The sequence below is a fragment of the Acipenser ruthenus genome, chromosome 4 (genome assembly GCF_902713425.1).
Source record: "Acipenser ruthenus chromosome 4, fAciRut3.2 maternal haplotype, whole genome shotgun sequence".
NCBI lineage: Eukaryota > Metazoa > Chordata > Actinopteri > Acipenseriformes > Acipenseridae > Acipenser > Acipenser ruthenus.
In genome coordinates this window covers 48216365-48225061 of record NC_081192.1, presented here as the reverse complement: position 1 = coordinate 48225061, position 8697 = coordinate 48216365, and positions in this window count along the sequence as shown.

Here is an 8697-nt window from a genome sequence, read left to right as displayed (position 1 = left end):
TAATAATAATAATAATAATAATAATAATAATAATAATACAAGATCATGACAGAGAAGACAGCAGCACTAAAAATACAAAGTTAGATTTCTTTGGTTGAATTAAATTAAAATAAGTGACATACGGAACGTGGATTGGTCCATACTACTAACAAAATGTTTTGCCATTCGACATTATTAAGCACAGTTATAGCAAAACCAGCTGCTACTAGGTCAGGACACATTTGTAAAGTAAATGTTGTCTCGCATGACAGTGCTTGGGTCTGATACTAAGCAGTGATAGGTTGAAACAATGAACGCCTGCCCCTATAGCAATGCATAGTGCTAATTGGTTGAAACACTAAATGCCAGCACCCACATGGCAATACAATTGGTTGAAACAGTCGATTCGTGTCTTTCTTGCAGGTAGTGCAAAATGATCATTCATAAACTAAAGTTAACGAGAAAAATTGCCGGTGCGGAAAAGCACAGCCACCGCACACCGCTTTATTATTTGCTTAAATAATAATACTGGCTATACACAGCAATGTGTAAAGTCAATCAAAACCGCAGGGTTCAGTCCCGAAATAATAATAATAACACGCACCTTAAAACACCTACAAGATCATCAGTCCAACAGTGAGTGCTCAGGGTGCGAGTGGTGTTGTGAATACACAAAACAGTGATAACAGTGGTGCAGTGCAGTCCGGGTTTGATGCACACGATTTGTTTTTATTCCTTCCGGTCGTTTTCGTAACCATAACAGAGGAACAGATTGCTTGGCCACATCCCCTGATATAGCTTTAGTCCCGTCCCCTTCGGTAGCGAGTGCAATCACGTATCCTCCAATCCATGACTGACACATCGCCTACTGCAGATGACTTCTGGTATTGTGACTGCCCTCTTTCTGGATTGCTGACTTTTGACTGACCCTGGAATGAACTGCCAAACCATCCAGTCCGGGGCACACTGTTCCAGGTCGGGAGGGAGCTTGTTGACTTGGATTCATTCACTCTCTGTCACAAGAACATTAATTTGAATGTGTTACCGGAATGGTTGGTGGACAAACCAATTTGCTGTAGACTTGAGTGAGCACGTGAAAAAAGGAGGGCGGTAAAAATGGACTTGAAAAGAAAGTCAAGCTTTTGTAAAGGATAAGAGTAAAGAGGCATTGTGTTTATTTACAGATGGATCCAAGGATCCAAAAACAGGAAGTGTGGCAATGGCGTATAGTATACCAGAATTGGATATCTGTAAAATAGCTAGGCTATCTGATCATCTCCTAGTTTATGTAACAGAAATGATAGCTATTTTATTTGCGATAATTAAAATAGAGGAATTAAATCCGAAGAGTTCAATCTTATTTACAGTCATTAAGTGTGCTTAATGCTTTAAAAATAGATTTTGTTAATGAGAAAGATATCCTTTTTGAGAATTCAAAGATACAAGGATTGTACAATAAACGGGATTGAAGTTAGGTTAATATGGATTCCTGGGCATTCTGGTATACTGGGCAATGATATGGTAGATCTAGCAGCAAAAAAATGGGTTAAAAAGGGAGAAGATTGATGTGGTGATTCCTCTGGATCTCAGGAAATGGGAGTGTTTGTAAAAGTAAAGCAATAGTAAAAGAATGGCAGGAGATATGGGATACAAGTGTAAAAGGAAGGTTTTATTATAATATTCAGACAGAGGATAATAATAGCTGGATAAATAAGGAATTGGACAGGTTAAGGATTGGACGTACTACTTTGAAATGTCATTTATTTAGCTTAGATAAACATATCAATGGTTTATGTGAGAAGTGAGGAGGCTGTGTGGTCCAGTGGTTAAAGAAAAGGGCTTGTAACCAGGAGGTCCCCGGTTCAAATCCCACCTCAGCCATTGACTCATGGTGTGACCCTGAGCAAGTCACTTAACCTCCTTGTGCTCCGTCTTTCAGGTGAGACGTAATTGTAAGTGACTCCGCAGCTGATGCATAGTTCACACACCCTAGTCTCTGTAAGTTGCCTTGGATAAAGGTGTCTGCTAAATAAAAGTGTACAATTCCAGAAATGGTTGAGCATTATGTAATAAAGTGTGAAGGTTCTGGCTTTTCAATGGCCTAACATATGCAGTAGGGGGGTTCCATCGTTGAGGAGACCCGACAAACAGGAGGGGGGCCACCATCTTTGATGTGACTCGACATACTGCACTGAAGCAGGCAGACAGGCAGGTGAGAGCCGGAATGGAGGCACGGAGACACAGTTGCAGTGAAACACGCCAGCACGGCGCTCAGTATTTATTAACACATAAAACAAATAAAAAGCAAACAATAATGTCATGTGACGCTACCAGTGATGGTAGCGCACAGAGGACAGTACAAGACTGTAAAAGACACTAAAAATAAAACAATACAACAAACTATTAATCAAAGGTGCTGTGAAAACGGCAGGCCTTGCAGCAGCCCTGATTATAGTGATCACTATGTTTTTATACTGACGTTCTGCTGAGACACGCCCACCTGCCTGCTGGAACAGCTGATTGCTTTCAGCTGCTGCTCCACGCTGACAGGTAATCGTCCCTGGCGGAGCGCACCAGCAGTTAAACAATTAATTAAATCAATTTATTTACAACAATTTATGCAAAAATATACAATAAAACTACATATTTTCCATGTGTAGGGCTTCCATCCTGCCACACATACAAAGAGGGGACACCATCACTGAGGTGTCCCGACATACGAAGAGGCTCGCGAACTGGAAAGAAAAACATGGAGTTAGTAGTTATTACAACATATATTATTATTATTTATTTTTTAGCAGACGCCCTTATCCAGGACAACTTACAATTGTTACAAGATATCACATTATTTTTTACACATTATTTTTACATACAATTACCGATTTATAGAGTTGGGTTTTTACTGGAGCAATCTAGGTAAAGTGCCTTGCTCAAGGGTACAGCAGCAGTGTCCCACACCTGGGATTGAACCCACGACCCTCCAGTCAAGAGTCCGAAGCCCTAACCACTACTCCACACTGCTGCCCTATAGAGTGGGATGTTCCACCTCTTGGTATATTACAATATATATATATATATATATATATATATATATATATATATATATATTCCTCCACCAAGCCACTCCCCTGGACTAGCCCAAGACCCAAATATATATAAAAAATAAAAATATACTTTGGTCCCCTTCTTTCAGGTAATACATTGCACAATATTGAATTCATACATGCAATGATATCAAAAATCAGAGCGCTAACATATATACATAATGCAGAACAATACAAAACCTAATCTAACACTCCCCCAAATACTTGTATTGAGCCCGCTCCCGACTACATTAGCGTCCCTGTGAACGCGTGCGTGCTCCCCAAGATGGTGGCGTCCTGCAACCCATACACCGGCAAAAAAATCCATAATGGTTACACTTATGTATTCATGCAAGATTACTTGATGTATTATGTATTCATTCAAGATGTTCCACCTCTTGAAAAGCCCAACATAATAAAGGGGGGTTACATCGCTGAGGAGACCTGTAGATAGTGTGGTCATGTGGCTGATGTTATGCAGGAAACAGACAGGAGAAGTAATAAAATGCAAATATTTATTGTTAAACTTCAATCAATGCAAACAAAACAATATATTAAACTCAACCGAACTATTTATAAATATTCTTTTTGGTATTGAATCAATTTTTCAGAGCACACAGCTACACTCCAGACCCCCAAAAACTAGAGCCTGCCATCTCTCTCTCTCTCTCGTCTATATATACAGTATATATATATATATATATATATATATATATATATATATATATATATATATATATATATATATATTGTAACACAGCAGGGAGGGGGTTAATCCTCCCTGCATGGAGGAAAACATGTGAGAATGCACATTTGTGTTAATTGTTAGTTATCCCCTGCACCTGGTAATTATTGTTAAATTAGGACCATGTGCAGGGTATATAAGAGGTGCAGTCAGTCTGCTCAGGGCTGCTGTATAGAAGGAGACAGGTAGTGTCTTCTGTGTCCAAGCAGTCAAGGGAAAAAGTAAGGGTTTTGTGAAAACTGTGTGGTTTGTTTTGTGTATGGCAGGCAAACGGCTTAGCCGTCCTGCAAGCTAGTCAGGGACCAGCATACCGTGTAGTAAGTGCTCCGAAGGAGCTAGGTGTTTGTTTTTGTTTTTGTGTTTTTGTTTGTATTATTAAAAGTGCGCGGAAGCACTGAACCTCCAATTTCTGTGTCTGGGTCAATTTTTAAAGGGGCAACGAACCCGAGTGGGGGCAATATATTACAATATATATATATATATATATATATATATATATATATATTCCTCCACCAAGCCACTCCCCTGGACTAGCCCAAGACCCAAATATATATAAAAAATAAAAATATACTTTGGTCCCCTTCTTTCAGGTAATACATTGCACAATATTGAATTCATACATGCAATGATATCAAAAATCAGAGCGCTAACATATATACATAATGCAGAACAATACAAAACCTAATCTAACACTCCCCCAAATACTTGTATTGAGCCCGCTCCCGACTACATTAGCGTCCCTGTGAACGCGTGCGTGCTCCCCAAGATGGTGGCGTCCTGCAACCCATACACCGGCAAAAAAATCCATAATGGTTACACTTATGTATTCATGCAAGATTACTTGATGTATTATGTATTCATGTAAGATATACATGCTAGAGCACAAGTTATGCTCAGTATTCTCAACATCACAAGGCTCGTGAACCGGAAAGAAAAACATGGAGTTAGTAGATGTTAGAACATATAGAGCGGGGTGTTCAAAAAGCCCAACATAATAGAAGGGGGGTTCCATCGCTGAGGAGACCCGACAAACAAGAGAGGGGTTCCACCGCTTGGGGACCCTCACATAAATAGAGGCAAAGAGAAGAAGACAAGGGATCATGCATGGTAAAGGAGGGGTTTGGCCGGGGGTCCCCTCTGACTCATGGATTTACAAACTTTCTATTAAAAGAATTTGCAGTGTTCTAAAAACCTACTTGCAAATTAGATAATTATAATAAACATCACACACACACACACACATATATATGAAAGGAGGTATAACTGCAGCGTACAAAAAGGAAAAATATATATACAGTATATCTGCATAGGTGAGGTCCATTGTTCCATCCTAATATCACAAAAAATCAGTCATTGTAAAAAGGCATCCCTCTCTGACTAACCCCCCTTTAAATACTGAATTGTTATTATTTTAAACTACTTGTGATTTGTATCTATTCTCATGAAAGCACTAACGCAGAACATCCCCCCAGTGATATAAACCATGTGCCACAGTCTGATGTGATCTTTGAAAGCTTTATCCATATCTTCAAAATACTCAATCACAATTTGGAGGTAAAATTATAAGAAACTAAGTCAAGTAGACAAATGAAAGCTGCTGTAAATGTCAATGGCTTATATTGAACATTTAAATTTAGAGATTGAGAAGAAAAGTGAGTATGATTCAGATAGTGAAGCAGAATTTGAATATTCTGAATATTCTTAGTGAAATGCAGTCATGGCAAGGTTATGGATGGCATCACATTGGCCATGGATCAAAACGAAGTACAGTATGTGAGTCCAGTGCCACCAACATAAATTTTGGAAACAAAAATTGGACAATCCAGGCCTGGAACCGGGACAAAATTCCCAGTTGTCCGTCGCGTCTCATCCCCCGTTTATCAATAACCAAAACAAAGGAACAAATTACGTCGCTTCGACCCCTATATATACCGTCAATCATGACCCCTTGGTAAACGATTGCAGCCGCTCATCCAATCCGCGGCTGCCACATCATTTCCCTTCCGGGTCGATGAGTTAGTGTACTGAAGCTCTGCCCCTTTTCTAAATGACCGACTTCCTTTTAACCCTAGGAATGAAGTGTCAGGCCAAGTAGTCCAGGGTACTCTGTTCCCGTTACTTAGCGCCCTCACAGGTCGGGAGGGAGATTTACTACCAAGAATCATTGTCTTTCTGTCACAGGTGTTTACAAAAAACATGCACAGCGGCAGGTTTAAATACCCCGACCGTTTACATCATAAAATATTTCTAATCCTGTCATTTGAATTATTATTTGAATTCATTTTAATGATTTAAACAATAGTGGTATATAGATTCACCATTGTTTGGATCAATTGTCTTTCTGGTCTAGGTCTGTATGAGAAATATTGCAAGACAATATCTGAATACTTTAAACACCAGTGAAACATGAAATTCATAGCCTATCAAAGCGATGTGGATGGAGATGAGTCAGCATTGTTAGATGTTGATCATGTGCCTTGGCTATTTCTACCCACACAATCTCCTCTTTTTGTGTGTACCTTGCGTGCCATTTAACAATAATAAACCAGTCAATGCTGTCTGTCACAACAGGGGCTGGACATTTTAAAGATAATATGGTTGTAATCTTACAGGATTAGCATAGCAGTTGAACTTGGAAGTGTAAGTTTGTGGAGTGTACACCACATGTAGCCATTCAAAAATGTTACAAAAAAGAATATCCGACTTTTTTGTAAAATCCTCAGCAGAACCACCAACTAAAATCAACTCATCACTAATTCCACTAACTGGGGGAGCTGGTTTGAGCAGCAATTCAAACAACGCAAGTCTGGCGATTCCTGTGAAGGAGGCTCCCGCCAGCAGCTTGCCTCAACCAGACACCGCAGCCACACAGGAGCCACTGGATCAACCTTTTCAGGCAACGAACTACAACTTTCCAGCAAGGCGCTTTGGGACAGAAAATTTTACCCGATCATGTAAAAAATGGCCATGGCTACACTATGTAAAGGGAAGTGATTGTGTTCTTTGCTTTGCCTGTTTAAAAGCTACTGAGAAAAGACTTATCAGTGACAGTGTAAGGCACGAATTTAGTTTTGTTAGGAATGGCTTTTCAAACTGGTTTAATGTATCCGAAAAGTTTAGGGAGCCTGAAAGATCACACTTTCACACAGAAGCTGTACAAAATATTGCCGGGCTGGGCTGTACACCCATTAATGCTCTTCTGTCAGAGCGTGTTACCAAAGAACAAAACACTGCAAGAACTGTGTTACAAACGTTGTTTGGGTCTATTAAGGTCCTTGGTCGTCAGGGATTGCCTTTTAGAAGCCACAATAATCATGATGGAGTACTCTGGCAGCTACTGCTAGAACAAACAAACACTGAACCCAGGGCTAGAGAATGGCTACACATATGGGACAACTGGATGTCGGAAATCCAGAATGAGATTATTGAAATTTTTGCTCATGCAGTTCAGCGTTAAATAGTATCACAATCTCCCGAGTTTGTTCCGCTTACAGTGTTCTCCTGGAGACCCTGCTAACCCTTCAGCATGACAGCAATGTTAGAAGTGAAACGTGAGCAAAGATTGCTGGGCTTTTCAAATGAGTGAAAAATGCAGAGACATACTTCGGTTTGCTGTGCTGTGAAGCAGTTTTTAGACCCTGTGAAATATTAGTCAAAGGCCTTCATAGTGGGGCTCCCGAGTGGCGCATCCAGTGAAAGAGCTCTGCATGGAGTGCAGGATGCGCCCTATAGCCTGGACGTCGCCAGTTCGAGGCTATTCCACAGCTGACTGTCTTTGAGTTATCCAGGCATTGCTGTCCTTCATTGTGCTTAACCACTTGAGTGGGGCGTGGTCAGTGACAAGATCGAATGAATGTCCTAGCAGGTAGTATCGTAAAGAGTGAGTAGCCCATTTAATGGCCAAACACTCCTTTTCGACTACGGAGTAGTTGCGCTCCCGGGTGTTCTACTCAGTTTACCTTTTGTTACAAAATCGCAATACCAACCCTCTCGATTAGAGCGCTGCCAGTGTAGCGTGATCCATCCCACGTCTAAAACCAAGTGTGGCAAAGTGGTTTGCAGTGCGCAGGTGTAGAGGTGATGTGATTACAAAATAAAAGACAGACAACAAAGTTCATGATCCAATGGCATTTAGTTTTTATAATCCCAGTCTGGTGACCGCAAAGAATAATCCCAGGCAATACAAGGGTTTACAGTCCCAAATAATAAACACAGTTCAAAAGAATAAACACAGTAGAACACACACAAAGACACACACACAAAGACACACACACACGTTCACAAGTCCAGAGTGAGTGCTAAAGTGCTTGTGGTGAAGTACAATTTATTTCTGTACAATGGTGCAGTGTTGTCCGGGTTTTGTGCTGGACTTAAGCAACAGCTCCGGATCTGTTAGCCGTTTAACAAGAACAAACAAGTATTATTAGACACGACAAATAAACAAAACACTCACGGTTATTTTACAGTTCTCCTTTCTCGGTTCACTTTTAACCATAACAAAAGAAACAGATCACCTAGCCACGTCCCCTTTTGTGCTGTCAGTCACGCCCCTTTGGTTAGTGAGTGCAACCGTTTCTCCTCCAATCCGCAGTTGCCACATTGCTTCCCTTCTGGGGCGATGACTTGGTGTACCGTAGCTCCGCCCTCTTTCTAGATGGCCAAATTCCACCTTTCCCTGGGAATGAATTGTCAGACCATCCAGTCCGGGGCACTCTGTTCCCTTTACACAGCACCCTCACAGGTCGGGAGGGAGGTTTATAACCAAGATTCATTTTTTCTCTGTCACACAATGTTATAAAAATACTACAATAAGTAAACATGCCAAGCCTGTTTGGACATGGAGGAGTGCCTAAAACACTCTCTAACAGATGAGTTTTATTGACCTTTTAG